This window comes from Protopterus annectens, chromosome 1.part2 (genome assembly GCF_019279795.1).
Source record: "Protopterus annectens isolate FY-2018-M chromosome 1.part2, PAN1.0, whole genome shotgun sequence".
Lineage (NCBI taxonomy): Eukaryota > Metazoa > Chordata > Ceratodontiformes > Protopteridae > Protopterus > Protopterus annectens.
In genome coordinates, this window is record NC_056727.1 from 654,757,828 (window position 1) to 654,781,958 (window position 24,131).

A 24,131-nucleotide genomic window follows, 5' to 3' on the forward strand; every position below is an offset into this window, starting at 1 on the left:
CAGTCCTGATTATCTGAAACTGCTCGCTCATTTGGGTCTAAATAATTTGTAGCCCTGCTTCGTGAGCAGCTGTAAGCCGATATCTGCTTATCTGAAATTGCTCGCACTCTTGGGTCTAAAAAGTTTGTAGCCCTGCTTCGTGAGCAGCTGTAAGCCGATATTGGGGTTTTGGTGTACTACAACACCTGTCCTTAACTATTTCCCTTTACTTCTACCCAAGCGAACTTTTCTCTGAGTGCCCCTACACACATAGGGACCTCCGTAGCCTATAAATTATGTTTTGTGCTACACTAAATCAATTTATTTAACTTATAGCCTAGAAATTGTGACTTGAGCTATACTAATCAGTTTATTTAGCTCATTATCTTCACTTATGAAGTGAAATAGTGTTAATCTATCCATTAAACTGCTTTTTTTTTTTTTTTTTTCGCTTGCTCGCTTGGTGGGCCCTTTCAGATTCTAGCGCTGCCGCCCGTGCAGCTGAAAGCCAATATTAGGCATTGGTCTTTTATAGATATCAATGTAAACTGCTTTGGTAATCTCCCTTAAAACCGGGTCTTTCCCTGAGTGTGAGACATCAGTCTCCGAAGCATGTTTTAGGGGTTTGACCTACACTAATACTTTTTTTTTTTCCTAGTGTACTAGTACAGCTATTTACCTGGTATTAGTGGATTACTTGTATATTACATACTCCGTTGTTTATTTGTGTTTGCTCACACAGAGGGCCTAAATAGCCTACAGTACTGACATTGTGTAGCGAATAGTCGGTATTAAGCACCGATTGCCTCTGAAAGCTGACTCTAAGCTTGGCGTACGGCAAAACTGACTCAACCTATGCAATTTTGTTCACTCCCAATCAAGAGAACCTTTTCTGAGGGTACTAGCTAATATATGGGTCCCTAAAGCCTGTAAAAGGCTTTTGTATAATCACTAAATATTACTTTTCTTTTACCCTGATGCTCGACTCTTCCCCAAAGACCAACCTAGTGCTGAGGAAGTGTTAGCACTGCATTTGGAAGAATATGTTTGCATGATGTACTACTACTCTAGTTCGAGCATAGCATCTGTAGATACATGTAACATGTCTTACTTATTACTGAAGTTAAATATTTAATCATGTCCAATTGCTTTATTTAATTTAGTACTACTTTCAAATTGCTTTATTTAATTTAGTGCTACTTTCAAATGGTCACTGTACTATAACAATATAGAGCTATAGATTGTTGTCAACAAGGGTTTTGATTGACATATTTGTTAAATACAAATACTGTTTATGTGAATGCTTAGCCCATTCTCTACAGAATTATGGGTTCTCTAGAAATGTAATTTACTACTATGGATGTGTCGCTGATTAACTAATGTAATATATGAGTAAGCTTATGTTGCTATGTGGAATCCACTGTTTCTCATCCCTACCTTCTCTCTCTTGCCTCCACAAGTTACCTGCCCATCTTGTGCTACCTGCACTAGTCTCTAGGAGAATAAAGTACTCCAACTTATCGGAGGTCCACCTCACTGAATAATCCACCCTACAATACCTCTCCAAAGGACACCAGCAAAGTATGTTTGTGGAATAATTCCTGCCAGAGAGACTTTCTACTATTGTACCTATACCACAGGTTAGAGAAAGTCCTGAGATAGGACAGCCAGCAGCCTCTACCCCCCCCCCCCCGCTGTACCTCTTACTCTCTTTTCCCATCCCTTCTTTAAACTCCCTTTGTCCAGCAACCTTCTCTTGTTTTGTTCTTTAACTCCCTCTCTTACCAGCCTTGCAATTACCTGATCTGTCCACTAGGGGGCTCCTCACCCCCAGCTTTTCCCTCTTTCTTGTGACTTATGCCCAGAACTTACAGTATTTTCTCCTGCTGCTCCTTAACTACCTTTTCGTCCTCGCACTTCATCCTCTACTTCTACTGTCCACACTCACCTCTTCTAGGTTAGTTCCTCACTACCTTCTCCCACATGTATCTTGTCTAACTTCTCCTCTGGAGTCAGTCTTGCTGATTGTTTTTTACAATTGCAACTGAAGCTTTCTCCTGCACTAATCCTTTGTTTCTGGACTACCTCTCCATAGACTCTTACTCCTCCTACTTAATTCTTCTCTCTGTCCATACCTTTTTCTACCCCTCTTTCTATTTGCACCTCTACCTTGTACTATACAGTATCCCTTGCTCCTCTCTAAGGTTTTACTCCCTCTTCCTCTCGGTAATTGTCTCTCCCTTGCTCCTCCCATCTACAACTACTATTACCTCCTACTGCCCTCCCCCCTCCACCTTTATCCTGAACTCCCATAAATACCCTGGGCCTAGGGGGAGCGCCATCTTTAGGAATTAGGATAAGCCCTGGCTGCTGTCTGCTCTGCTCCCAGCATTTAACCCATGTGGTATGTAGGTAAAGATACTGTTGCCGCTGTTTATGCAAAATGCCTGCAATGTTTTGTGCCAAATAACCAGATTGTTCGAGCTGCTGTTAATGAATTACTGAAAGTGTGTATCCTTTCACTTGTTTTTTTTATCAAACTGTGGAGTGCTTGTGATTTTTCACTGCTAGCGTATTTTTTAATATCTACTGTTTTAGCCCTACGAGACTGCTTGGGAAGGATTTGCAAGCGTTATTTCTAGCTGTGGTTAAAGGATTGTTAGCACTCTTCCCTCGCTTATTCTCCAAAAGCTAAAAACGCTGTCTGTTAGAGTTCACTGATTTCCCTGGCTTGGCTTCCTGAACTCCGTCTTCCACGTGGAGTTCCTAAATCTACTTAATTATTATCAGTCCTGATTATCTGAAACTGCTCGCTCATTTGGGTCTAAAAAGTTTGTAGCCCTGCTTCGTGAGCAGCTGTAAGCCGATATTGGGTTTTGGTGTACTACAACACCTGTCCTTAACTATTTCCCTTTACTTCTACCCAAGCGAACTTTTCTCTGAGTGTCCCTACACACATAGGGACCTCCGTAGCCTATAAATTATGTTTTTTGCTACACTAAATCAATTTATTTAACTTATAGCCTAGAAATTGTGACTTGAGCTATACTAATCAGTTTATTTAGCTCATTATCTTCACTTATGAAGTGAAATAGTGTTAATCTATCCACTAAACTGTTTTTTTTTTTTTTTTTTTTTCGCTTGCTCGCTTGGTGGGCCCTTTCAGATTCTAGTGCTGCCGCCCTTGCAGCTGAAAGCCGATATTAGGCTTTGGTCTTTTATAGATTTCAATGTAAACTGCTTTGGTAATCTCCCTTAAAACCGGGTCTTTCCCTGAGTGTGAGACATCAGTCTCTGAAGCATGTTTTAGGGGTTTGACCTACACTAATACTTTTTTTTTTTCCTAGTGTACTAGTACAGCTATTTACCTGGTATTAGTGGATTACTTGTATATTACATACTCCGTTGTTTATTTGTGTTTGCTCACACAGAGGGCCTAAATAGCCTACAGTACTGACATTGTGTAGCGAATAGTCGGCATTAAGCACTGATTGCCTCTGAAAGCTGACTCTAAGCTTGGCGTACAGCAAAACTGACTCAACCTATGCAATTTTGTTCACTCCCAATCAAGAGAACTTTTTCTGAGGGTACTAGCTAATATATGGGTCCCTAAAGCCTGTAAAAGGCTTTTGTATAATCACTAAATATTACTTTTCTTTTACCCTGATGCTCGACTCTTTCCCAAAGACCAACCTAGTGATGAGGAAGTGTTAGCACTGCATTTCGAAGAATATGTTTGCATGATGTACTACTACTCTAGTTCGAGCATAGCATCTGTAGATACATGTAACATGCCTTACTTATTACTGAAGTTAAATATTTAATCATGTCCAATTGCTTTATTTAATTTATTACTACTTTCAAATTGTTTTATTTAATTTAGTGCTACTTTCAAATGGGCACTGTACTATAACAATATAGAGCTATAGATTGTTGTCAAAAAGTGTTTTGATTGACATATTTGTTAAATACCAATACTGTTTATGTAAATGCTTAGCCCATTCTCTACAGAATTATGGGTTCTCTAGAAATGTAATTTACTATTATGGATGTGTCGCTGATTAACTAATGTAATATATGAGTAAGCTTATCTTGCTATGTGGAATCCACTGTTTCTCATCCCTACCTTCTCTCTCTTGCCTCCTCTAGTTACCTGCCCATCTTGTGCTACCTGCACTAGTCTCTAGGAGAATAAAGTACTCCAACTTATCGAAGGTCCACCTCACTGAATAATCCACCCTACAATACCTCTCCAAAGGACACCAGCAAAGTATGTTTGTGGAATAATTCCTGCCAGAGAGACTTTCTACTATTGTACCGATACCACAGGTTAGAGAAAGTCCTGAGCTAGGACAGCCAGCATCCTCTACCCCCCCCCCCACTGTACCTCTTACTCTCTTTTCCCATCCCTTCTTTAAACTCCCTTTGTCCAGCAACCTTCTCTTGTTTTGCTCTTTAACTCCCTCTCTTACCAGCCTTGCAATTACCTGATCTGTCCACTAGGGGGCTCCTCACCCCCAGCTTTTCCCTCTTTCTTGTGACTTATGCCTAGAATTTACACTATTTTCTCCTGCTGCTCCTTAACTACCCTTTAGTCCTCGCACTTCACCCTCTACTTCCACTGTCCACACTCACCTCTTCTAGGTTAGTTCCTCACTACCTTCTCCCACATGTATCTTGTCTAACTTCTCCTCTGGAGTCAGTCTTGCTGATTGTTTTTTTACAATTGCAACTGAAGCTTTCTCTTGCACTAATCCTTTGTTTCTGGACTACCTCTCCATAGACTCCTACTCCTCTTACTTAATTCTTCTCTCTGTCCATACCTTTTTCTACCCCTCTTTCTATTTGCACCTCTACCTTGTACTATATAGTATCCCTTGCTCCTCACTAAGGTTTTACTCCCTCTTCCTCTCGGTAATTGTCTCTCCCTTGCCCCTCCCATCTACAACTACTATTACCTCCTACTGCCTTCCCCCCTCCACCTTTATCCTGAACTCCCATAAATACCCTGGGCCTAGGGGGGCGCCATCTTTAGGAATTAGGATAAGCCCTGGCTGCTGTCTGCTCCGCTCCCAGCATCTAACCCATGTGGTATGTAGGTAAAGATATTGTTGCCGCTGTTTATGCAAAATGCCTGCAATGTTTTGTGCCAAATAACCAGATTGTTAGAGCTCCTGTGAATGAATTATTGAAAGTCTGTATCTTTTCACTTGTTTTTTTTTATCAAACTGTGGAGTGCTTGTGATTTTTCACTGCTAGCGTATTTTTTAATATCTACTGTTTTAGCCTTACGAGACTGCTTGGGAAGGATTTGCAAGCGTTATCTCTAGCTGTGGTTAAAGGATTGTTAGAACTCTTCCCTCGCTTATTCTCCAAAAGCTAAAAACGCTGTCTGTTAGAGTTCACTGATTTCCCTGGCTCGGCTTCCTGAACTCCGTCTTCCACGTGGAGTTCCTAAATCTACTTAATTATTATCAGTCCTGATTATCTGAAACTGCTCGCTCATTTGGGTCTAAATAATTTGTAGCCCTGCTTCGTGAGCAGCTGTAAGCCGATATCTGCTTATCTGAAATTGCTCGCACTCTTGGGTCTAAAAAGTTTGTAGCCCTGCTTCGTGAGCAGCTGTAAGCCGATATTGGGGTTTTGGTGTACTACAACACCTGTCCTTAACTATTTCCCTTTACTTCTACCCAAGCGAACTTTTCTCTGAGTGCCCCTACACACATAGGGACCTCCGTAGCCTATAAATTATGTTTTGTGCTACACTAAATCAATTTATTTAACTTATAGCCTAGAAATTGTGACTTGAGCTATACTAATCAGTTTATTTAGCTCATTATCTTCACTTATGAAGTGAAATAGTGTTAATCTATCCACTAAACTGTTTTTTTTTTTTTTTTTCGCTTGCTCGCTTGGTGGACCCTTTCAGATTCTAGCGCTGCCGCCCGTGCAGCTGAAAGCCAATATTAGGCTTTGGTCTTTTATAGATATCAATGTAAACTGCTTTGGTAATCTCCCTTAAAACCGGGTCTTTCCCTGAGTGTGAGACATCAGTCTCCGAAGCATGTTTTAGGGGTTTGACCTACACTAATACTTTTTTTTTTTCCTAGTGTACTAGTACAGCTATTTACCTGGTATTAGTGGATTACTTGTATAATACATACTCCATTGTTTATTTGTGTTTGCTCACACAGAGGGCCTAAATAGCCTACAGTACTGACATTGTGTAGAGAATAGTCGGCATTAAGCACCGATTGCCTCTGAAAGCTGACTCTAAGCTTGGCGTACGGCAAAACTGACTCAACCTATGCAATTTTGTTCACTCCCAATCAAGAGAACCTTTTCTGAGGGTACTAGCTAATATATGGGTCCCTAAAGCCTGTAAAAGGCTTTTGTATAATCACTAAATATTACTTTTCTTTTACCCTGATGCTCGACTCTTCCCCAAAGACCAACCTAGTGCTGAGGAAGTGTTAGCACTGCATTTGGAAGAATATGTTTGCATGATGTACTACTACTCTAGTTCGAGCATAGCATCTGTAGATACATGTAACATGTCTTACTTATTACTGAAGTTAAATATTTAATCATGTCCAATTGCTTTATTTAATTTAGTAATACTTTCAAATTGCTTTATTTAATTAAGTGCTACTTTCAAATGGTCATTGTACTATAACAATATAGAGCTATAGATTGTGTCAACAAGTGTTTTGATTGACATATTTGTTAAATACCAATACTGTTTATGTGAATGCTTAGCCCATTCTCTACAGAATTATGGGTTCTCTAGAAATGTAATTTACTATTATGGATGTGTCGCTGATTAACTAATGTAATATATGAGTAAGCTTATCTTGCTATGTGGAATCCACTGTTTCTCATCCCTACATTCTCTCTCTTGCCTCCTCAAGTTACCTGCCCATCTTGTGCTACCTGCACTAGTCTCTAGGAGAATAAAGCACTCCAACTTATCGGAGGTCCACTTCACTGAATAATCCACCCTACAATACCTCTCCAAAGGACACCAGCAAAGTATGTTTGTGGAATAATTCCTGCCAGAGAGACTTTCTACTATTGTACCTATACCACAGGTTAGAGAAAGTCCTGAGCTAGGACAGCCAGCATCCTCTACCCCCCCCCACTGTACCTCTTACTCTCTTTTCCCATCCCTTCTTTAAACTCCCTTTGTCCAGCAACCTTCTCTTGTTTTGCTCTTTAACTCCCTCTCTTACCAGCCTTGCAATTACCTGATCTGTCCACTAGGGGGATCCTCACCCCCAGCTTTTCCCTCTTTCTTGTGACTTATGCCCAGAACTTACAGTATTTTCTCCTGCTGCTCCTTAACTACCTTTTAGTCCTCGCACTTCACCCTCTACTTCTACTGTCCACACTCACCTCTTCTAGGTTAGTTCCTCACTACCTTCTCCCACATGTATCTTGTCTAACTTCTCCTCTGGAGTCAGTCTTGCTGATTGTTTTTTACAATTGCAACTGAAGCTTTCTCCTGCACTAATCCTTTGTTTCTGGACTACCTCTCCATAGACTCTTACTCCTCCTACTTAATTATTCTCTCTGTCCATACCTTTTTCTACCCCTCTTTCTATTTGCACCTCTACCTTGTACTATATAGTATCCCTTACTCCTCTCTAAGGTTTTACTCCCTCTTCCTCTCGGTAATTGTCTCTCCCTTGCCCCTCCCATCTACAACTACTATTACCTCCTACTGCCCTCCCCCCTCCACCTTTATCCTGAACTCCCATAAATACCCTGGGCCTAGGGGCACCATCTTTAGGAATTAGGATAAGCCCTGGCTGCTGTCTGCTCTGCTCCCAGCATCTAACCCATGTGGTATGTAGGTAAAGATATTGTTGCCGCTGTTTATGCAAAATGCCTGCAATGTTTTGTGCCAAATAACCAGATTGTTCGAGCTGCTGTTAATGAATTACTGAAAGTGTGTATCCTTTCACTTGTTTTTTTTATCAAACTGTGGAGTGCTTGAGATTTTTCACTGCTAGCGTATTTTTTAATATCTACTGTTTTAGCCCTACGAGACTGCTTGGGAAGGATTTGCAAGTGTTATTTCTAGCTGTGGTTAAAGGATTGTTAGCACTCTTCCCTCGCTTATTCTCCAAAAGCTAAAAACTCTGTCTGTTAGAGTTCACTGATTTCCCTGGCTCGGCTTCCTGAACTCCGTCTTCCACGTGGAGTTCCTAAATCTATTTAATTATTATCAGTCCTGATTATCTGAAACTGCTCGCTCATTTGGGTCTAAATAATTTGTAGCCCTGCTTCGTGAGCAGCTGTAAGCCGATATCTGCTTATCTGAAATTGCTCGCACTCTTGGGTCTAAAAAGTTTGTAGCCCTGCTTCGTGAGCAGCTGTAAGCCGATATTGGGGTTTTGGTGTACTACAACACCTGACCTTAACTATTTCCCTTTACTTCTACCCAAGCGAACTTTTCTCTGAGTGCCCCTACACACATAGGGACCTCCGTAGCCTATAAATTATGTTTTGTGCTACACTAAATCAATTTATTTAACTTATAGCCTAGAAATTGTGACTTGAGCTATACTAATCAGTTTATTTAGCTCATTATCTTCACTTATGAAGTGAAATAGTGTTAATCTATCCACTAAACTGTTTTTTTTTTTTTTTTTTTCGCTTGCTTGCTTGGTGGACCCTTTCAGATTCTAGCGCTGCCGCCCGTGCAGCTGAAAGCCGATATTAGGCTTTGGTCTTTTATAGATATCAATGTAAACTGCTTTGGTAATCTCCCTTAAAACCGGGTCTTTCCCTGAGTGTGAGACATCAGTCTCCGAAGCATGTTTTAGGGGTTTGACCTACACTAATACTTTTTTTTTTTCCTAGTGTACTAGTACAGCTATTTACCTGGTATTAGTGGATTACTTGTATATTACATACTCCATTGTTTATTTGTGTTTGCTCACACAGAGGGCCTAAATAGCCTATAGTACTGACATTGTGTAGCGAATAGTCGGCATCAAGCACTGATTGCCTCTGAAAGCTGACTCTAAGCTTGGCGTACGGCAAAACTGACTCAACCTATGCAATTTTGTTCACTCCCAATCAAGAGAACCTTTTCTGAGGGTACTAGCTAATATATGGGTCCCTAAAGCCTGTAAAAGGCTTTTGTATAATCACTAAATATTACTTTTCTTTTACCCTGATGCTCGACTCTTTCCCAAAGACCAACCTAGTGCTGAGGAAGTGTTAGCACTGCATTTGGAAGAATATGTTTGCATGATGTACTACTACTCTAGTTCGAGCATAGCATCTGTAGATACATGTAACATGCCTTACTTATTACTGAAGTTAAATATTTAATCATGTCCAATTGCTTTATTTAATTTAGTACTACTTTCAAATTGCTTTATTTAATTTAGTGCTACTTTCAAATGGGCACTGTACTATAACAATATAGAGCTATAGAATGTTGTCAACAAGTGTTTTGATTGACATATTTGTTAAATACCAATACTGTTTATGTGAATGCTTAGCCCATTCTCTACAGAATTATGGGTTCTCTAGAAATGTAATTTACTATTATGGATGTGTCGCTGATTAACTAATGTAATATATGAGTAAGCTTATCTTGCTATGTGGAATCCACTGTTTCTCATCCCTACCTTCTCTCTCTTGCCTCCTCAAGTTACCTGCCCATCTTGTGCTACCTGCACTAGTCTCTAGGAGAATAAAGTACTCCAACTTATCGGAGGTCCACCTCACTGAATAATCCACCCTACAATACCTCTCCAAAGGACACCAGCAAAGTATGTTTGTGGAATAATTCCTGCCAGAGAGACTTTCTACTATTGTACCTATACCACAGGTTAGAGAAAGTCCTGAGATAGGACAGCCAGCAGCCTCTACCCCCCCCCCCCGCTGTACCTCTTACTCTCTTTTCCCATCCCTTCTTTAAACTCCCTTTGTCCAGCAACCTTCTCTTGTTTTGTTCTTTAACTCCCTCTCTTACCAGCCTTGCAATTACCTGATCTGTCCACTAGGGGGCTCCTCACCCCCAGCTTTTCCCTCTTTCTTGTGACTTATGCCCAGAACTTACAGTATTTTCTCCTGCTGCTCCTTAACTACCTTTTAGTCCTCGCACTTCACCCTCTACTTCTACTGTCCACACTCACCTCTTCTAGGTTAGTTCCTCACTACCTTCTCCCACATGTATCTTGTCTAACTTCTCCTCTGGAGTCAGTCTTGCTGATTGTTTTTTACAATTGCAACTGAAGCTTTCTCCTGCACTAATCCTTTGTTTCTGGACTACCTCTCCATAGACTCTTACTCCTCCTACTTAATTCTTCTCTCTGTCCATACCTTTTTCTACCCCTCTTTCTATTTGCACCTCTACCTTGTACTATATAGTATCCCTTGCTCCTCTCTAAGGTTTTACTCCCTCTTCCTCTCGGTAATTGTCTCTCCCTTGCCCCTCCCATGTACAACTACTATTACCTCCTACTGCCCTCCCCCCTCCACCTTTATCCTGAACTCCCATAAATACCCTGGGCCTAGGGGGAGCGCCATCTTTAGGAATTAGGATAAGCCCTGGCTGCTGTCTGCTCTGCTCCCAGCATTTAACCCATGTGGTATGTAGGTAAAGATACTGTTGCCGCTGTTTATGCAAAATGCCTGCAATGTTTTGTGCCAAATAACCAGATTGTTCGAGCTGCTGTTAATGAATTACTGAAAGTGTGTATCCTTTCACTTGTTTTTTTTATCAAACTGTGGAGTGCTTGTGATTTTTCACTGCTAGCGTATTTTTTAATATCTACTGTTTTAGCCCTACGAGACTGCTTGGGAAGGATTTGCAAGCGTTATTTCTAGCTGTGGTTAAAGGATTGTTAGCACTCTTCCCTCGCTTATTCTCCAAAAGCTAAAAACGCTGTCTGTTAGAGTTCACTGATTTCCCTGGCTTGGCTTCCTGAACTCCGTCTTCCACGTGGAGTTCCTAAAACTACTTAATTATTTTCAGTCCTGATTATCTGAAACTGCTCGCTCATTTGGGTCTAAATAATTTGTAGCCCTGCTTCGTGAGCAGCTGTTAGCCGATATCTGTTTATCTGAAATTGCTCGCACAATTGGGTCTAAAAAGTTTGTAGCCCTGCTTCGTGAGCAGCTGTAAGCCGATATTGGGTTTTGGTGTACTACAACACCTGTCCTTAACTATTTCCCTTTACTTCTACCCAAGCGAACTTTTCTCTGAGTGTCCCTACACACATAGGGACCTCCGTAGCCTATAAATTATGTTTTTTGCTACACTAAATCAATTTATTTAACTTATAGCCTAGAAATTGTGACTTGAGCTATACTAATCAGTTTATTTAGCTCATTATCTTCACTTATGAAGTGAAATAGTGTTAATCTATCCACTAAACTGTTTTTTTTTTTTTTTTTTTTTCGCTTGCTCGCTTGGTGGGCCCTTTCAGATTCTAGTGCTGCCGCCCGTGCAGCTGAAAGCCGATATTAGGCTTTGGTCTTTTATAGATTTCAATGTAAACTGCTTTGGTAATCTCCCTTAAAACCGGGTCTTTCCCTGAGTGTGAGACATCAGTCTCTGAAGCATGTTTTAGGGGTTTGACCTACACTAATACTTTTTTTTTTTCCTAGTGTACTAGTACAGCTATTTACCTGGTATTAGTGGATTACTTGTATATTACATACTCCATTGTTTATTTGTGTTTGCTCACACAGAGGGCCTAAATAGCCTACAGTACTGACATTGTGTAGAGAATAGTCGGCATTAAGCACCGATTGCCTCTGAAAGCTGACTCTAAGCTTGGCGTACGGCAAAACTGACTCAACCTATGCAATTTTGTTCACTCCCAATCAAGAGAACCTTTTCTGAGGGTACTAGCTAATATATGGGTCCCTAAAGCCTGTAAAAGGCTTTTGTATAATCACTAAATATTACTTTTCTTTTACCCTGATGCTCGACTCTTTCCCAAAGACCAACCTAGTGCTGAGGAAGTGTTAGCACTGCATTTGGAAGAATATGTTTGCATGATGTACTACTACTCTAGTTCGAGCATAGCATCTGTAGATACATGTAACATGTCTTACTTATTACTGAAGTTAAATATTTAATCATGTCCAATTGCTTTATTTAATTTAGTACTACTTTCAAATTGCTTTATTTAATTAAGTGCTACTTTCAAATGGTCATTGTACTATAACAATATAGAGCTATAGATTGTGTCAACAAGTGTTTTGATTGACATATTTGTTAAATACCAATACTGTTTATGTGAATGCTTAGCCCATTCTCTACAGAATTATGGGTTCTCTAGAAATGTAATTTACTATTATGGATGTGTCGCTGATTAACTAATGTAATATATGAGTAAGCTTATCTTGCTATGTGGAATCCACTGTTTCTCATCCCTACATTCTCTCTCTTGCCTCCTCAAGTTACCTGCCCATCTTGTGCTACCTGCACTAGTCTCTAGGAGAATAAAGCACTCCAACTTATCGGAGGTCCACCTCACTGAATAATCCACCCTACAATACCTCTCCAAAGGACACCAGCAAAGTATGTTTGTGGAATAATTCCTGCCAGAGAGACTTTCTACTATTGTACCTATACCACGGGTTAGAGAAAGTCCTGAGCTAGGACAGCCAGCATCCTCTACCCCCCCCCCCCCCACTGTACCTCTTACTCTCTTTTCCCATCCCTTCTTTAAACTCCCTTTGTCCAGCAACCTTCTCTTGTTTTGCTCTTTAACTCCCTCTCTTACCAGCCTTGCAATTACCTGATCTGTCCACTAGGGGGATCCTCACCCCCAGCTTTTCCCTCTTTCTTGTGACTTATGCCCAGAACTTACAGTATTTTCTCCTGCTGCTCCTTAACTACCTTTTAGTCCTCGTGACTTCACCCTCTACTTCTACTGTCCACACTCACCTCTTCTAGGTTAGTTCCTCACTACCTTCTCCCACATGTATCTTGTCTAACTTCTCCTCTGGAGTCAGTCTTGCTGATTGTTTTTTACAATTGCAACTGAAGCTTTCTCCTGCACTAATCCTTTGTTTCTGGACTACCTCTCCATAGACTCTTACTCCTCCTACTTAATTATTCTCTGTCCATACCTTTTTCTACCCCTCTTTCTATTTGCACCTCTACCTTGTACTATATAGTATCCCTTACTCCTCTCTAAGGTTTTACTCCCTCTTCCTCTCGGTAATTGTCTCTCCCTTGCCCCTCCCATCTACAACTACTATTACCTCCTACTGCCCTCCCCCCTCCACCTTTATCCTGAACTCCCATAAATACCCTGGGCCTAGGGGCACCATCTTTAGGAATTAGGATAAGCCCTGGCTGCTGTCTGCTCTGCTCCCAGCATCTAACCCATGTGGTATGTAGGTAAAGATATTGTTGCCGCTGTTTATGCAAAATGCCTGCAATGTTTTGTGCCAAATAACCAGATTGTTCGAGCTGCTGTTAATGAATTACTGAAAGTGTGTATCCTTTCACTTGTTTTTTTTATCAAACTGTGGAGTGCTTGAGATTTTTCACTGCTAGCGTATTTTTTAATATCTACTGTTTTAGCCCTACGAGACTGCTTGGGAAGGATTTGCAAGTGTTATTTCTAGCTGTGGTTAAAGGATTGTTAGCACTCTTCCCTCGCTTATTCTCCAAAAGCTAAAAACTCTGTCTGTTAGAGTTCACTGATTTCCCTGGCTCGGCTTCCTGAACTCCGTCTTCCACGTGGAGTTCCTAAATCTACTTAATTATTATCAGTCCTGATTATCTGAAACTGCTCGCTCATTTGGGTCTAAATAATTTGTAGCCCTGCTTCGTGAGCAGCTGTAAGCCGATATCTGCTTATCTGAAATTGCTCGCACTCTTGGGTCTAAAAAGTTTGTAGCCCTGCTTCGTGAGCAGCTGTAAGCCGATATTGGGGTTTTGGTGTACTACAACACCTGACCTTAACTATTTCCCTTTACTTCTACCCAAGCGAACTTTTCTCTGAGTGCCCCTACACACATAGGGACCTCCGTAGCCTATAAATTATGTTTTGTGCTACACTAAATCAATTTATTTAACTTATAGCCTAGAAATTGTGACTTGAGCTATACTAATCAGTTTATTTAGCTCATTATCTTCACTTATGAAGTGAAATAGCGTTAATCTATCCACTAAACTGTTTTTTTTTATGCTTGCTTGGTGGGCCCTTTCAGATTCTAGCACTGCTGCCCGTGCAGCTGAAAGCCGATACTAGGCTTTGGTCTTTTATAGATATCAATGTAAACTGCTTTGGTAATCTCCTTTAAAACCGGGTCTTTCCCTGAGTGTGAGACATCAGTCTCCGAAGCATGTTTTAGGGGTTTGACCTACACTAATACTTTTATTTTCCTAGTGTACTAGTACAGCTATTTACCTGGTATTAGTGGATTACTTGTATATTACATACTCCATTGTTTATTTGTGTTTGCTCACACAGAGGGCCTAAATAGCCTATAGTACTGACATTGTGTAGCGAATAGTCGGCATCAAGCACTGATTGCCTCTGAAAGCTGACTCTAAGCTTGGCGTACGGCAAAACTGACTCAACCTATGCAATTTTGTTCACTCCCAATCAAGAGAACCTTTTCTGAGGGTACTAGCTAATATATGGGTCCCTAAAGCCTGTAAAAGGCTTTTGTATAATCACTAAATATTACTTTTCTTTTACCCTGATGCTCGACTCTTTCCCAAAGACCAACCTAGTGCTGAGGAAGTGTTAGCACTGCATTTGGAAGAATATGTTTGCATGATGTACTACTACTCTAGTTCGAGCATAGCATCTGTAGATACATGTAACATGCCTTACTTATTACTGAAGTTAAATATTTAATCATGTCCAATTGCTTTATTTAATTTAGTACTACTTTCAAATTGCTTTATTTAATTTAGTGCTACTTTCAAATGGGCACTGTACTATAACAATATAGAGCTATAGAATGTTGTCAACAAGTGTTTTGATTGACATATTTGTTAAATACCAATACTGTTTATGTGAATGCTTAGCCCATTCTCTACAGAATTATGGGTTCTCTAGAAATGTAATTTACTACTATGGATGTGTCGCTGATTAACTAATGTAATATATGAGTAAGCTTATCTTGCTATGTGGAATCCACTGTTTCTCATCCCTACCTTCTCTCTCTTGCCTCCTCAAGTTACCTGCCCATCTTGTGCTACCTGCACTAGTCTCTAGGAGAATAAAGTACTCCAACTTATCGGAGGTCCACCTCACTGAATAATCCACCCTACAATACCTCTCCAAAGGACACCAGCAAAGTATGTTTGTGGAATAATTCCTGCCAGAGAGACTTTCTACTATTGTACCTATACCACAGGTTAGAGAAAGTCCTGAGATAGGACAGCCAGCAGCCTCTACCCCCCCCCCCCGCTGTACCTCTTACTCTCTTTTCCCATCCCTTCTTTAAACTCCCTTTGTCCAGCAACCTTCTCTTGTTTTGTTCTTTAACTCCCTCTCTTACCAGCCTTGCAATTACCTGATCTGTCCACTAGGGGGCTCCTCACCCCCAGCTTTTCCCTCTTTCTTGTGACTTATGCCCAGAACTTACAGTATTTTCTCCTGCTGCTCCTTAACTACCTTTTAGTCCTCGCACTTCACCCTCTACTTCTACTGTCCACACTCACCTCTTCTAGGTTAGTTCCTCACTACCTTCTCCCACATGTATCTTGTCTAACTTCTCCTCTGGAGTCAGTCTTGCTGATTGTTTTTTACAATTGCAACTGAAGCTTTCTCCTGCACTAATCCTTTGTTTCTGGACTACCTCTCCATAGACTCTTACTCCTCCTACTTAATTCTTCTCTCTGTCCATACCTTTTTCTACCCCTCTTTCTATTTGCACCTCTACCTTGTACTATATAGTATCCCTTGCTCCTCTCTAAGGTTTTACTCCCTCTTCCTCTCGGTAATTGTCTCTCCCTTGCCCCTCCCATGTACAACTACTATTACCTCCTACTGCCCTCCCCCCTCCACCTTTATCCTGAACTCCCATAAATACCCTGGGCCTAGGGGGAGCGCCATCTTTAGGAATTAGGATAAGCCCTGGCTGCTGTCTGCTCTGCTCCCAGCATTTAACCCATGTGGTATGTAGGTAAAGATACTGTTGCCGCTGTTTATGCAAAATGCCTGCAATGTTTTGTGCCAAATAACCAGATTGTTCGAGCTGCTGTTAATGAATTACTGAAAGTGTGTATCCTTTCACTTGTTTTTTTTATCAAACTGTGGGGTGCTTGTGATTTTTCACTGCTAGCGTATTTTTTAATATCTACTGTTTTAGCCCTACGAGACTGCTTGGGAAGGATTTGCAAGCGTTATTTCTAGCTGTGGTTAAAGGATTGTTAGCACTCTTCCCTCGCTTATTCTCCAAAAGCTAAAAACGCTGTCTGTTAGAGTTCACTGATTTCCCTGGCTTGGCTTCCTGAACTCCGTCTTCCACGTGGAGTTCCTAAAACTACTTAATTATTATCAGTCCTGATTATCTGAAACTGCTCGCTCATTTGGGTCTAAATAATTTGTAGCCCTGCTTCGTGAGCAGCTGTTAGCCGATATCTGTTTATCTGAAATTGCTCGCACAATTGGGTCTAAAAAGTTTGTAGCCCTGCTTCGTGAGCAGCTGTAAGCCGATATTGGGTTTTTGGTGTACTACAACACCTGTCCTTAACTATTTCCCTTTACTTCTACCCAAGCGAACTTTTCTCTGAGTGTCCCTACACACATAGGGACCTCCGTAGCCTATAAATTATGTTTTTTGCTACACTAAATCAATTTATTTAACTTATAGCCTAGAAATTGTGACTTGAGCTATACTAATCAGTTTATTTAGCTCATTATCTTCACTTATGAAGTGAAATAGTGTTAATCTATCCACTAAACTGTTTTTTTTTTTTTTTTTTTTTTTCGCTTGCTCGCTTGGTGGGCCCTTTCAGATTCTAGTGCTGCTGCCCGTGCAGCTGAAAGCCGATATTAGGCTTTGGTCTTTTATAGATTTCAATGTAAACTGCTTTGGTAATCTCCCTTAAAACCGGGTCTTTCCCTGAGTGTGAGACATCAGTCTCTGAAGCATGTTTTAGGGGTTTGACCTACACTAATACTTTTTTTTTTTCCTAGTGTACTAGTACAGCTATTTACCTGGTATTAGTGGATTACTTGTATATTACATACTCCGTTGTTTATTTGTGTTTGCTCACACAGAGGGCCTAAATAGCCTACAGTACTGACATTGTGTAGCGAATAGTCGGCATTAAGCACTGATTGCCTCTGAAAGCTGACTCTAAGCTTGGCGTACAGCAAAACTGACTCAACCTATGCAATTTTGTTCACTCCCAATCAAGAGAACTTTTTCTGAGGGTACTAGCTAATATATGGGTCCCTAAAGCCTGTAAAAGGCTTTTGTATAATCACTAAATATTACTTTTCTTTTACCCTGATTCTCGACTCTTTCCCAAAGACCAACCTAGTGCTGAGGAAGTGTTAGCACTGCATTTCGAAGAATATGTTTGCATGATGTACTACTACTCTAGTTCGAGCATAGCATCTGTAGATACATGTAACATGCCTTACTTATTACTGAAGTTAAATATTTAATCATGTCCAATTGCTTTATTTAATTTAGTACTACTTTCAAATTGCTTTATTTAATTTAGTGCTACTTTCAAATGGGCACTGTACTATAACAATATAGAGCTATAGATTGTTGTCAAAAAGTGTTTTGATTGACATATTTGTTAAATACCAATACTGTTTATGTAAATGCTTAGCCCATTCTCTACAGAATTATGGGTTCTCTAGAAATGTAATTTACTATTATGGATGTGTCGCTGATTAACTAATGTAATATATGAGTAAGCTTATCTTGCTATGTGGAATCCACTGTTTCTCATCCCTACCTTCTCTCTCTTGCCTCCTCTAGTTACCTGCCCATCTTGTGCTACCTGCACTAGTCTCTAGGAGAATAAAGTACTCCAACTTATCGAAGGTCCACCTCACTGAATAATCCACCCTACAATACCTCTCCAAAGGACACCAGCAAAGTATGTTTGTGGAATAATTCCTGCCAGAGAGACTTTCTACTATTGTACCTATACCACAGGTTAGAGAAAGTCCTGAGCTAGGACAGCCAGCAGCCTCTACCCCCCCCCCCGCTGTACCTCTTACTCTCTTTTCCCATCCCCTCTTTAAACTCCCTTTGTCCAGCAACCTTCTCTTGTTTTGCTCTTTAACTCCTTCTCTTACCAGCCTTGCAATTACCTGATCTGTCCACTAGGGGGGCTCCTCACCCCCAGCTTTTCCCTCTTCTTGTGACTTATGCCCAGAACTTACACTATTTTCTCCTGCTGCTCCTTAACTACCTTTTAGTCCTCGCACTTCACCCTCTACTTCTACTGTCAACACTCACCTCTTCTAGGTTAGTTCCTCACTACCTTCTCCCACATGTATCTTGTCTAACTTCTCCTCTGGAGTCAGTCTTGCTGATTGTTTTTTACAATTGCAACTGAAGCTTTTTTAACCCGCTCCGTTCGCCCTGCGGGCTCACTCCGCTCCCCCACCCCCAATTCCCACCCACCCCCACGGGTCCTACCTTTATACTTACTTAACCACACCTCTTCCAATCTATTCTAGTAATTACTAGCCATACCTCTTCCTTCACCTACTACTCTCATAACACCACCACATTTCATCTTCTCTTATATCTACCTTAATAACACTCCCTTCCAACTTACCATATCCTTCACATTTCTCCAACCTCACCCTTTACACATATCAAATAATAAATCTGCACAATGTATAAACCTCATACCCAACTACTTATCCTACCTCTATTCATACTACTACTACTTCTTCCTCTAATCTTTGCCTACATACTTACTTCCTATGAATATCCACTACATCTAGACTGTCCCTATCCCAACAAAGAAACCAATGCTCCATCCATTCCACTCCTCCTTAACCATGCTAACATAACAACTTCACCTAAATACCTGCTTGCAAAGTATCATAGAATACAACATCTGAAATATTACACCCTCAATCTCAGGAAAAATCTACTTCTATACAACAAATTCCCTAACCCAAGCTACATAGATGTACTACTCCGTATAAAAGATGGAGATATCCACCCTAACCCAGGCCCAACTAATACTCCTAGTACTCTCCACAGCCAAAATCCCTACCCAATCAATCCACATAGTAAAACATCTAACTCCCTCCATGTAGCCCATCTCAATATACGCAGCATAAACAACAAAATACCTCAACTACAAGCTCTAGTAGAAGTATACTCCTTTGATATCCTCTGCTTAACAGAAACATGGTTAAAACCTTCTACCAAAGACAATGAATTCCTTTCACCTGGATATAACATACTAAGACTCGACCGAGTAGCCAAGAAAGGTGGAGTGGTAGCTATTCTGTTTAAATCAGGACTACAGCTAATCACCCACAACTGTAAAATACCTCTTGATTCCAATGCTGAAATTCTCATATCCAAACTTCAAATTAACAATGCCAAATCCATCTATATCATCTGTATGTATCTTCCACCCGGCAATAACATTTCCACCATGGAAAATATTCTTTGCTGCCTTTCCCAATACTTGCCTCAAGAAACCATAATCCTAGGAGATATAAACATTGACTGGAACTGCTATTGCAGCAGCCTCCCTACAACCCACATCAACCTACATGGTTTTACTCAAACTATTACATCCCCTACCAGGATCAATAAAACTAACCAGAAAGCTAGCATATTAGACTGGATTCTCATAAACCATCACCCTCTCAATTATGATTCAGGAACCTCCCTGATGATATAAGCGACCACTCACTTACCTATATTATCAGATACAAAACCCATACTCCCAATCCTATATCTGTCAAAAATATCAGATCCAAAAAGAACTTTAACCCTGAGCTATTCGTAAATGAACTAAGAACATACAATTGGTCTCCCTTAAAATACCTCCCTTTAGAAGAAGCCATCAAGTACTTTAACTCTAAATTTCTGGCTATTCTTAACCAACATGCTCCAACCAGATTAATTAGAGAAAACCAACTCTGCCCCATGGCTTTCAAAAGCAACCAAAGACAAAATGTACATTAGAAATAAACATTGGGCCAAATGGAGAATGACTAAAAACCCTGTTGACCAACAAACCTTTAGACAGTTAAGAAACGACACTAAGAAAGCTATACTATCTGATAAAAAAAATGACTACCTACAATTCCAAAAAACTAATCAAAACAACCCTCAAAAATTCTGGACTAGCATTAACCAACTACTCCACCCAGGTTAATCCACCACACCAAACCCTCAAGACACTGACCATACTAACCCCATAAATACAGCCAATACTTTCAATACCTTCTTTACAAATACTATCCAAGCACTGGCTAGTCAGCTAACACCCAATAGCTTCACTATACCCACCTATAACTCTACCTCACCCCTCCTTTTCATTTACAACCTGTCCCAACTACTTACATCCAAACCCTAATACAAAAACTAAAACCATGCTGTCCCTCTGCAGATCAACTACCTGCCGATTTTCTTCAGCTATCAGCCAAATCGATAGCTTTCCCTGTTTCCATTCTGATCAATAGGACAATTACCGAAGGTCACATACCTAGCCTTTGGAAAGTCTCTCATATTATCCCTCTCCATAAAGGCGGAAACTCTAATGAGCTCTCCAACTACCGTCCTATTGCCTTTCTCTCCCCTCTAGCAAAGATCATGGAGAAATGTATCCATAGGCAATTACTTGACCACTTAACACAAAATAACTTACTTTCCGGCTGTCAACATGGTTTCAGACCTTCACACAGTACTACCACTGCCCTCCTTTCCTTTACAGATTATATTAACAAAAATCATAACCTTAATAACCTATCCTCGGCACTATTCATTGACCTGTCTAAAGCATTCGACATGGTCAATCATCAGATTCTCCTCAACATACTATAATCACTATCCTTTGATGCACCTTCTATAAAATGGTTCCAGTCCTACCTAGATAAAAGACAACAGGCAGTTATTTGGCATAAGACTCTTTCTACCCTCCAACCAGTTTCACTGAGTGTCCCTCAAGGGTCTAAACTTGGACCTCTCCTCTTCTCAATATTTATTAATGACCTTCATCTAGCCATCCCCCAAGCCACATGAATACAATATGCTGATGACTCGACACTTATATGCTCAGCCAAATCCACATCTGAGCTTCTCTCTCGTACCCAGAACGTATTTAACACAGTTGAACAATGGTTTACACAACGTTGTCTTCTTCTGAACCTCAGAAAAACTAAACTCCTCCTCTTTAATCCCACCCACAAGTCCTCTCCACTTGATTTCTCAGTTATATCCACTAATGGCACCATCATATCACCTGACACGTCTACCAAACTACTGGGAATCACCATTGATAACAACTTGAGCTTTGACATCCATATCAACAACACAATAAAAACTGTCAACAAAAAACTTGGCTCCCTCTACAGAATTAAATCATACCTTTCTCCCACAGCTAGAATAACTATAGCCCATACTCATCTAATCTCTACCCTCCTTTATGCCTCACCTATTTTTACTAACCTTTCAAAAAATAACCTCAGCAAACTGGAAACTTCCTACAATAATATTGCTAGATTTGCAACAGGTAACCCTTACAGAACCTACCACTGCTTAAATATAAAGCAGCTGGGATGGCTGGAACTACAAAACTTGATTAAATTCCATCAACTAACCATCGCCCATAAAACTCTGTATAAACCTTCCTGCACTCCTAGTCTATCTACCCTCATCACTCCATACACAAATCTGAAAGAGCTGCATTCTTCTCATAAAACTCTTTTATACATTTCTAAACCTAACACCAAAGCTGGCGAATCTCTCTTCTCCAATGCTGTTGGAAAAACTTGGAATCTTCTCCCTAGTGACCTCTCCTCTCTTCCCTCTCTATCACTCTTCAAAAATAGACTAAAACCTTTCCTTAGAACACACTGGTTGTGCCCCTGTACTAAACCTGACTAGGCAACTATCTATCTAATTGAATTAAACTCTGCCTAGCCTTCACTACTCAAAAATTAGTACATATTTTATCCCTATAAATTCTATTTTCCTCCCAAACTTCACTATGCAGAATCTCCCTTTACATTTCCTAATGAAAATATACTTGTTTTTCTTCCTTTTACATTATGTATATACTTATCCTGCCTCCCCTCTAGACCTTAGTCTTTCTATTTATAAATGACCTATAACTGCATACTGTATATTAGAAGCATTCTGGCACTACTAGATTTTTTGCTTATTTTCACAGAATAATATGTTTAACTGGCAATATTGTTTTTCTTTTTATATATAATTAATTCTGCTATTTAGTTATCTTTCCTATTATTTTTTTTTGTGTTTATGTACCTGAAATCTGCTAGTTTTATATGAATTTTTTCATTTAGTCTTATTCTGTATATTGATTACTAAGCTTTTCATTTATCTGTAATGGAGCTTATCTCCTCGGGCCTCTACTGAAAGTGGACATGTATCCAGATAGACTAGCCCGGTCAACAAATGTAAAATAAATAAATAATAAATAAAACTGGCCTAGCAGTGGCACAGCCACAACTGTTTGAAAGACACTCCCATGGTTGTCATATATGAGCTGTCCTTTCCCAGGGTAAGTCAGGCTCCTGAGCTGTGACCTTACCTCACCACCTCTCAGAGCATTACACCTAGAAAAAAACAGAAATGACAGAGGGATAATCTTGCCTTGCTCTACTAAGTGACCAGAGAATAGTAATTCTTTAGATCAGTAAGGAAAATACAGTGAGATTAATTAAGTACTGCTTTTCTTTATCTGTATGAATCTATTCATCTGTGTTATTTTAATATTTCCTGTGATTGAAATGCTGGTGTTTATTGTAAATAGATATTTCATATTTTCATGTTCTTTTATTATTTATTATTAAATATATTTAAACGTTTCAGTGTAGCTGGTCCTTAAGATAATATTTTAACCTTTGAGAGCACTTATATCTGTTTGGCGACTCTGTAGCCACTCTTGAAAGCCTTACTGCATTGGTCAAACACTATCATTTGTATTAATATTAATTTCACTCAGTATAATTGGGAACCCTTGTAAGAGTCTTAGAGTAGCTGGGTTTGGAGTGTCTGGTGGCAGTCTAACTACCTTATAGTCTGGGCAGAAGGTGGCATAGCTAGTAAATCTGTGCCAGCCTTCCCCAGAGGTGTGTGTGTGTGTGTGTCTGTGTGTGTGTGTGTGTGTGTGTGTGTGTGTGTGTGTGTGTGTGTGTGTGTGTGTGTGTGTGTGTGTGTGTGAAACTCAAATCTGTGTGTGTCCGCTGCTTGTAGCAGAGACACAAAGCACTGGTTTCACAGAGAGGGTGCTGGAGTACTTGGCTTGGACACTGGGCTGAGGACTCAACTCTACATCTGTGCCAGTGGGGAGTCTTACTGGGAACCTGGACAGAGAGAGAAAGAGAAAAGCCCAGACCTCAGACTGAGTGTGTTCCCTGTCTGCTTTTAAGGGAAATTGCGCTTGATGCAGACAGCTGCATCTGGAAGTGCTGTGTGTATCTATTTTTGTTCCAAGTGAACGTCCTTCTCCAGTGTCAGTGGTGAGGATTCAGGCTCTTTGATTACTGCTTAGAGAGGGGATGTCACAATGTACATCATCACCATTTCAAAAAAAGTTGTCTGCTTATAATTAAAGGATAACTTTTTTTGATTAAATTACTGTAGGTCAGGATTTTCATTTTCTCTTATCTGCAGTGACCTTGGAGATAATATTTATTTGTAGGGTATGGTGGACACAATTCCTATGCTTGGCATGTGTGGGGAAGCTTCCTCACATTAAAATGTATGTTATATTTTGGAGGATGGGCTGTTGCTTTTTAATCTTTTCCACTAAGTTCTACATTCATCTTTTGCTGTTGATGTACTGATTGTCATATGTGAGAATTCAATAAGTTTTGTTTTAGAAAACTAGGATTCATTGGCACTTTAGTGCAGAGTATTAAAGCTATAAGCTGCTTACCACCTGACCTGGATTTGATTCAGGCAGTCTCCATTTGCCTACTAGGGTTACTACCTGTCCTTCATCA